Consider the following 9,874-nt stretch of genomic DNA (forward strand, 5'->3'; position numbering starts at 1 on the left):
CAGTGGAGCAAATCCAGGAAGCCAGAACTGAAAGAACTGTCAGAAGTGCTGGTTTCTTGTCCTTACCTTGAGGTCATTAGGTGGTGTGTTCTAAACTGGGAATACTAATACTTGCAAGACATCAGACCAAACCTCTCTACTTTGAGTCTTCCATGGAGCCATGAAAAATACTGCAGGTTTTAGCTCTGTATCATTAAACTATAAAGCATTCCATACAAACTACTTAAAAGAAATATGATCTAGGACAAAAGAGAAACAATATAGAATCATAGAATCGTCTGTGAAGTGGAAGTGACCTTAAAGATCATCTCATTCCAAAATACTCCCATTTTATTGATTGTGTCTAGCCCTTGTGGTTTTATCACTAGTCTCATGATAGTTAGGTGTTTTCTTTAGCATCTAGTCTTATGATACAAGTTCTAGTGGCAGCATTAGAGCAGGAGGAGGGCAAATATTACTGGCAGAGTCATGGAGGAATCCTGAGCCTACTGAACCATTTTCAGAGAACCTGGTTTTGCAGATGCCTGCCTGTGTCCCAGAGGAGGGTGTGAGAAGTTCATCGGTGCCTGTATTTGCATATGTGTTGGGAACTGATGTCCTTTCCAGAGGTCATTACTCTGATGAGCAGAAATACGTCCTTTGTTTGACAACTTGCATCACAGCAAAGCACCACAAATTCATCCTCACAACCAGTATAGTCTGGCTTTTTACTTGAATCTCTGTTCTTTAAGGCAGTATGATTTGTAGTGCCAGCAAATCTGTTGGATCAAGAGAAAAAAAACCAAGGTAGAAAATCTGCTTACCTGGGTTTAATTTTCAGGAAGTCATGTAGGACACGTTATGCTCCAGAGATTCCTACTGCTCTGGAGAGTATTCAGTGTATGTATGCAATTACAGGCATGGTGTGTGACATCTAGGAAGTTCTCATACCATGGATTGGATTATATGATTGTAGAGATGCCTTTCATGATTTTTATTCATATTCATTCCATGAATAAAAAGTATGAGATGTTTAAAATACCTTCTAGTTAGAGACAGCTTTTATGAAAGGAATTTGAGTAAGAAGGACACATTATTTAAGAAGAGCAACAACAAAAAAAAGACGTGGTGTCTGCATATTGGCCCACTTGCTGTGTACTGGCCTAAGGACAGACAGAATGGATCACGATTTGTATGCATGTTCTTTGGTGATTCCTGAAACTTCAGATGCCATTCATTAACAAGCTATGAAGAAGACCTCATTGTTTCTGACACCTTTTTAACATAATTATATGTAGCTGAGAGAGTCACATTCAAATTTACTGTAAAATTCCTTCTTAGTTCCATGAAAATGAGCATATAAGGGAGAATCTAACAGAATAAAAAGGACAGGGGATGATAGCCTTGTTGTAACAAAGCCCTCTGAGGTGCCACAGGCAAGGGGCACAGAACTAAATGCATCAGTGGCACATCAAATTCTTTCAAATAACACCACTTTTCATTCAAAGGTTTCAGTTCAATTCATGCACTTTTTTGCATTGAAAGTTAAGATGATGGCAGAAGTTGTTCAACAAGCAAGTGTATCTTCTGGAGGGTCAGCCAGAGAATGAATCAGAGCATAAAACTCTAGAATCTATATACCTTTCCCCCAAAAAAATGGTACTTGAGGCCACCTAGTTCCTTGCATGTGATGCTTTTGAGAGGTGGTCTCTGTACATGGGACATGATCGTGTTGTTTGAGGATTATTTGTGGATTTGGTTTTTTTTAATCGTTCTCCACACAAACTCTATATGCAGAAAGTGCTTTAATACAGGTGACTTCAATGCCCTACCTATTTATGATCTACAGCAGAATGGGCTATTAGAGCCATTGTATTCACTTTTTCTATGTCCAATCCAAGAGTATCCAGATCAATCCCTGCAGTAGGTTTTTTGATAGTTTATATCTGCTGATTGTATAAAATACTCTAAAATACTGAATATCTACTTGAAATTTAGCAGCAGAACGGCTTTCATGGAGTTGCAGTGACACCCAATTTAAGAAGAGTGATACTTCAGGGCAAGGGGAAAAAAATCTTTTATGTACTATGTTTAAGGATGTAATCTTGCTTTAAATTCCAATTTCCTGCTGTGCTATTGTGTAAAGTGCTTAGACTAAATCTAATTAACCCTTGCAGGAACCTAGTTCTATGAACATAAAATTTGCATTAATTTCCAGTGACATAGCAATTGAAACATGACAAAAAGACTTCCATTGATTAAATACTGAATTAGGGTTTACTATTTGAAAAGCATTGGGATCACTAACTCTTAAATTTATGGATTATAATTTATAAACTAAGGCATGTGGGATTGGTGAATACATTAAAGCGTGGAAAATCTAGCTAAAATTTTGAAAGTTATATATATTACATATACTTTTAAATATTTCTGGTTCATTGCCATTTAAAAAAAGTGAATTATAAAGGAAACAGAAAATAGGTTTGCAGTATTTCGTCTGGCTAAGCAACTTTTGACAAATATGCTGTAACACTAAGAGAGACACAGCTACTTGAACTAGACTTATGAAATGGACTTTCAGTAAAATTCTGCTTGAGAGTAGTGAAAAAACACAGAATAACATTTTCCTTGTAAAAAATATGTTTTAGAAGTCTCTAGATTGCTACTGAAATATAGGAGGAAAAAAATCCCAAAGCCTGTTTTATCTTTTTGATTGATTGATTGATTTCTTCACAAAAATATGTCCTTCTCAACTTGCTCTAGCATTTGATCAAAATGTCATTGTTCAGGAATGTTAAATGACGTGCCAGTACAGTCTCTCTCACCCTGGGCTGTGCATTCAGTCTGGATCAAGATTAGCTTGCGCCAGCTCACCTTAAGTCACACAAAATAGCACCTACTTCTCCCAGCCACGGTCTCAGGCTGCTGCAAACTGAATGGAAAGGAAAAGGCTTCTTCAGGCTCTGAAGGCAAAGAGATTGAAATTGAATTTGTGCAGTAACCACCTTCACACAGCATATAAGGACCAGAAGTGAGCAAGGTGAAGGGCAGCAAGGACAGTATCTATGAACACGTTGGTATTAAAGGAAGGGTAAGAACTCTGGGTGCCCACTTATCAGTGGGGCAGGGAATTTAGTGAGAAATTACAAGGAAAAGACTAATCCACTCATTGCAGTTTTCATCTCAGTTTTTCATTGGAAGGCTTGTCCTCGGGGCTCCTAGGTCCCTGAGCCTTCTAGCAAGATCCATGGGAGCAAACCAGTACCCACAGCAGAGGAAGGAAGTTAGGCATCCTTTAAGTCTCCTGTACATACATGAGTCCATAGAACCAGATGGGATGCATTTAAGCTTGCTAGTGATATTGTGATGCCCCACTGCATCATTTGTGAGATGCCATGGCAACTGTGGAGGCTCCTCAGATCTGGAAAAAGGCAGATGTCACATTGTTTTTAAGAAGGGCAAGAAGGTGCATTCAGGGGACTACAGACTAATCAGCCTCACCTCAGTCTCCAGGAAGATGATGGGGCAAATCCACTCAGAATTAATTTCTAAACTCAAAAATACACAAGAAGGAGATTAAGAGCAGCCAGCACAGGTTTATCATAGAATCATAGAACCATAATGTGTCCTGGGTTGGAAGGGACCTTAAAAATCATCTAGTTTCAACCCCACTGGGACGCCTTCCACTCAAAACCCCATCCAACCTGGCCTTGAGCACCTCCAGGGATGGGACATTCACAGCTTCTCTGGGCAACCTGTTCTAGTGCCTCATCACTCTCATAGTGAAGATTTTTTTCCTGATATCTAACCTAAACCTACTCTCTTTCAATTTGAACCCATTACCCCTCGTGCTGTTACTACACGCCTTTGTAAATAGTCTTGCTCCATCTTCTCTGTAGGTTCCCTCAATGTACAGGAAGGCCACAATGAGGTCATCCTGAAGACTTTTCTTTTCCAGGCTTTACCTGTTTTTCTAGGTTTACCAAGTGGAAATCATACCTGATCTTCCTCACTGCCTTCTGCGATGAGGTGTTGGGTGCTGTGGCCAAGAGAAAGCAAGTGGATGTTGTGCACATTAATTTTAATGATGTCTTTGACACAATCTCCCACAGTCTCCTTATCATTGAATTTGGAAGATAAGGGTTGTATAAGACAAAATGGTGGGTGGGGAATTGGCTCAACTGGTGGAACCAAAGAGCTGTGATTAGTGGTGCAATGTCCAGCTAATGGTCAGTAACTAATGGGGTCCCTCAGTGGGCAATAATGGGACAAATCCTGCTTAAAGTCTTCACTAACAACCCAGGTGATGGGAAGCTAGAGTCTTCTTGAGGGCACACAGTGATAGGACAGGAGGCAATGGGTGCAAGTTGCAAGGTGGGAGATTACAAATAGATATTAGGGCAAAAATATCCCGTGAGGATGATCAAATACTGATGCAGGATGTCCAGAGAGGTTGTGTAGTCTCCATCCTTGGACATGTTCAAAATTGACTGGGCACGAACCTTAACAACTTGATCAGTTTAGATCTGTTTTGAGAAGGGAATAGGACAGTTTGAATTTTGGAGATCTCTCTCAACCTAAGACATGATTCTGGAATTCTGACAGTATTCTTGAGATTGTGAGGGAAAATTTCTATCTCCTGATATGCTGATTGCCACAGAGATATGAACATTGCAAGCCAGAAAGTCTCTTAACAATGGTTTTGAAGTGTGTTTTCTTTTTTTTTCTTTTTTTCCTTTTTGATAGTAACTATTCAAAACTAGAAAAAGTACTGACATTGAAAGTAAGAGGCTGTGAAAGAGTTGGTTCTTCCTGGAAAAACTTTTCTGTCAGTTGTAGAGACTGCTAAAGACTCCTCAGTCGCGTAAGGAAATTGTTAAGGCTGGGGGAACAAGGCTGCACCAAGACACTCCTGACATGAAAAATGGAAAAAAAAAAGCAGCATGAAAAAGATGTGCTAATGCAGTGAAGAGTCAAAAAATAGAGTCCTGGAAGTTTGCTGTCAGCAGAAGATTAGGAGGTGACAGTGACAGTATCTGCTAGAGGAACCACATTTCTATTAGCAATAGTTGAGGCCTTGTCCTCCCATAAACCATCGTGGACATCAGCAGGTTTCCAGTGCTTCCTGGGCCTGGCATATTCTTGCACTGGTTCTATGTTCAGAGTAGTCAGGCAAGCTCTGTTTTGTGGGCAAAATAAAAAGCATTTAAATTTGCAATTGTGCATCTTCCACATTTTGCCCTCACACCATCCTGTGTATATTTCAGTGTCCTATGGAGACTTCTGAAAATTAGGAGTGCATGTTTCTAGAGTAGAGTATCTTTTGCCTTGGAACAGGACTGTATAATTTAACCTTTGCAAAGCCTTTTGGATTTTTCTTCCCAGGATGTAATGGTTACACTTATGCTAAATACAGGCAAACTTGTTATTTGCCACGAGCGATTTAAAAGTATGGTCACATGAATTGCTTTCACAGGCTTTTTTTTCTTCCTTGAACAAAACCTCACTGTTCATTAGTTTGTAAATAAAACACAGCTGGCATGAACAGACCCCACTTATGATTGCCTGTACTATCAGTTCACATGCACTTAGTTGATTTTATCGCATGACTGTAGGTAAAGGGAACCTCAGCAGGTTTACAGAAGAGTAAAATTAGTTGCTATGTATTTCAGACATAAAATACGATTTTTTTAAATGCTGGGTTTGTGGCCAGCTCTACTTTGTTCTCCCAAAGAAGAATTCTCTTTTTATACAGCAGTTTCAAGGCTACGTTCTGCAGCCACTGAACTATTTTGAGTTTTGCCTGCACAATGTCATGAGATTAACTTGTTCTGTGAGTGAAACCCAGCAGCATTCCATAGGACCTTCCCAGCTATGCACAAGGACTAAAACCCCCAGGGCTGAACACAAGAATCTCTACAGTTAGTGAATGGGACAGTTCCACCTCTGTGACCGAGTCCAGGGGTCACACAGTGCGTCACGTTTTTTGTCGGTTCAACCTCCAACTCCAGTTGTTAAATGAGGAGTATCCAATTTTTCACAGCTAATTCATGTTCTTAACTCGGTGTAATTTTATGCCACGAAAACATTTATAAATATAGACTGAAAAAACAATCTCATTAGTCAGATGAAGGTGCTACTAACAAGACAATTAACAGGAATCAGTTGTGTGTTCTGCAGCTGACATTTATAGTGGTCTCACTGCATGCTCATTGTAACTTGAGGTAAAATACAGATTTATTATTATAGATAATAATGATGTGCAAGATCCAGTTAAACTAGCAACATATCAATAGATGACTGAAAATAAATTGTCTTCCTCATTTTCCATTAAATCTGTAAACATCTTTAAGTGCAACAAATTGTTCAGATGACCAAAATTGTGTTATATACATATTAAGAAATATATACAATCTTCCATATATATTTATTCATTGGCAAATTCCCAGACTTGTGCAATTCATCAAAATACAATTGGAAATGAAAGCAAAAATTTTTGTCTAAGTATTTTCTTAAAGGAAGAAGTGGAGAGACAGAAACGCACTTCTGCCTCTGAGAATGAGCCAGGCAGAATTATTCCATTCAGTCAATAATTTAGTGAGAAATCTCATCAAACAGTTATAGGACTGTACCTTTAGTTTTAATTCTTTGAGAGTGACATTTTCACTTGTACAGAAAGACAGGGTAAGACTGCATTGTTTCAGTCTCATTTAGACATAACCACACCTCCACTTCTCTCTTTACTGAAACAGAATTTACAAGTGGTCTTCACCCATCTATGCAAGGGTAAGCTGTTTTCTAATCTGAGTTCAACTGTAAGAACAATTCTAGAACACATTTACTTCTCTTAATTAATAGAAAAGACAACACTTTTTAATCAAGATAACACTAAAAGTTTGAAAACACTCCACATTTTCTGGAAACAGACTTTGTCCCTGAGGCCCAAGTTTTTCCTTCACTAGTTACCTTGTGCAGAGCACAGGGTCTACCTGACTTTATTCCTCTTTTTTCTTAAAGTGCCTATATCAGATATGCTGGTGTAAATACTTTTATACAACAAAAGTATTAATTTCCTCAAAGATGCATAAATCTGTTCAGAGCTGATATGTTCTTCCTGACTACACTTTCAAATCACGCTATAACCATATCACCTCTCTTGACAGTGCATTTATAAAGTTTTCCTTCAAACTTAATTTGAGAAAAAATAGATTTTAAATTAAAGTATGAAAAGGGAGAAAGTTAATTTAAGGCTTCTGATGTAGGTAGAAACATACATTCCTACATGAAGACTTTTCACCATTGAGAGCTGCATTTAGTGATCTAAATTAATAAAATTTTTATGCATTTGAATGACTTTCAGGAAAAGTTTAATTTTATGGATCTGTTTGATTTCCACGTCAACTCAAATGCAATGCTTTGTAGTAATACATGGATAAAAATTATTTTAATAGATGTGAGTTATTGTCCATACATCAGGACTCAACAAGTACCAGTACCTGGCACAATAATAGCTCCATTGACTTTGCAACCACCATGCACTGCAGGGTCCCTTTCAGGTAATGCTGTGGTGGTAAAATCCACACCTAATAGTTTAGCACTGTTCCAAAAAGCTTCCATCATTTGTGAGGAAGGATCCAATTCTGGAACACTTCTCTCTGTGACAGTGGTGAAACACTGGCACGGGTTGCCTGGAGAGGTGGATGCTCCATCCCTGGCAATGTTCGAGGCCAGGCTGGATGGGGCTTTGAGCAACCTGGTCTAGTGGAAGGTGTCCCTGACCAGGTCAGAGCAGTTGAAATTAGATGATCTTTATGGTCCATTCCAACCCAGGCCATTCCATGATTCTGTGATTCTATTCAATTACTTGTGTGAGCTTCATTGGGAACATATGAGAACAAGGATTCCTAAAGTGATATTTAGCTTTTAAAGAGCAGATATAATTTGTAAAATGACTTTATACAAATTCCAAGTCTTCTCATGAGTATCAAGAGTGATAGCAGCTCATTTTTATGGCCAAAGAAATGGTTCCAACATTTAAATTTATTTTATGAAGCTAAACCAATAATTTTTGGACTCTATTCTGACTCATTCCAGTAAGTGATAAACCAAGATCTATCAATTTACTTCTAATAATAGTTTATCTATAAGTCAGACAACAAATTTTGACTTTCAAGTCACAATTTTGAGTACTCAGAGAAGCCAGAAAAAGTAGGATTGTCAAGGAATCAAATTTTATATCCATTCCTACAAGTTTCAGAGACTCTTGAAACTCCTTATTTACTCTGGGGGAAATTTTACATGTGGATATAAATGTATATTGATTTTGTGTTCCATATCTTGCTGTGGAAGTCAGGAAGAATGACAACACATATCAAAATTGTTTCAGACTTACAAACTTATGTTTCAGGTAAAACCTACCTATTAATGATTGCTACTTTTAGCCACAATGTTTTTATTTTCTGCTACCAGGTTATATTTGTCCCATCTCTTTATTACCCCTACGAACAAAGTTTTCAGCTTCTTATCAGCCTACTACTGTATGAGTCCGAGGGTACTGAACTTCTGAGATTATCCAAAATCATGTGAAGAACATGAAAGCAGCTAAAATAATAATCACATTTGTTGCTTTGCTGTACTTTACATAGGCTTATGGCGAGCAGATAGAACATTTAAAATACTGTGGTTCTTTGATATTTTTCTATCACTCTAGCAACATAAGGGTGATGTTTAGTACATCTTTATGGCTTCAGAAGCAGTCTATTTGCTGTACAAATTAATATTACTACAGAAATATTTTTCATAATAGCCAGATCAGGAAACCCAAACTGGAATGTAACAGCAACCTGAATTCTTCATTGTCCTATTTCAATACCTGACATGGATTTACCAGAGACCTAGCTCCTCTACACTGAACAGCACTGCTAAGAAATGCTAAGAGTAACGGGCATTTCAAGTCTAATGCTAAAATAAGCTCGTTGACTTTGTACTTGCACACAGATCCCTAGTCCGATTTAGAGATAGTACAATCATGTTGTGTAAATCACTGTAATGCTCTGTAATACAACCCAAATCGTAATCTGATCTGCACAGTCACTGTTACAATGTGTTACCTGGAAAAAGAGAAATCCAGTTGGAATTTGAGCTGAGTTTTAAAATAAAGTGGAAAATAATATTTTTATTTTATGAACTGCAAATATGAAGTGTAGGTACACTATTTATGGAATTAATATCACCTGCCTTTGCCTGAAGTGAGCTACCTGATCTCTGTTACAGTCAGTGAAGGTACAGTCACTGAGTTCTGTTGATCAGCTCCCCTGACCAATAAAGATGTCTCTTTCAAAAGAAAAGGAATAATTTCCTAGAACTCTATGGACTACTGTGGGTATTTAGAAAATGGATTGTGTGCAAACATCTACACTGGATTCACCCCAAATTAGGCAAAATAAATCCCTCTCTAGCTATCCAAAATTAGATCTTTGAACTAGTGATCAAAGCTGCTTCTGAAGTCAGTGAAAGGAGACAAGCACCTCCATAAAGCAATTAATCTTATCCTTGGACATGTGTTTATCACCACATATGGAAGGAAACATATCTCCACTATAGGGAACCTTGAAGGTTGTCTTAGGTTAGACGCCAGCAGTGGGTTTTGTTCGAGATTAGATGTAGACATGAGTCAAGTATATCAGCTACCATTACAGTCAAAAGGGCTTCTTCTTTTGGTTTAGCATCATTTGAGATGATCTAGGATATCCTGTTTAGTGTCCAGTTGCCACTCCAGATGATCACAGGTCATATGCTATAATCTCCAGTCTGTTGCAAATGTGTAAGGTGTGCTAAAGTGCATCAAATGACATTTTATATAGATATTTTGGTAAATATAAATGAGGTTCAATGA

The sequence above is a fragment of the Aphelocoma coerulescens genome, chromosome 1, assembly GCF_041296385.1.
Source record: "Aphelocoma coerulescens isolate FSJ_1873_10779 chromosome 1, UR_Acoe_1.0, whole genome shotgun sequence".
Taxonomy (NCBI): Eukaryota; Metazoa; Chordata; class Aves; order Passeriformes; family Corvidae; genus Aphelocoma; species Aphelocoma coerulescens.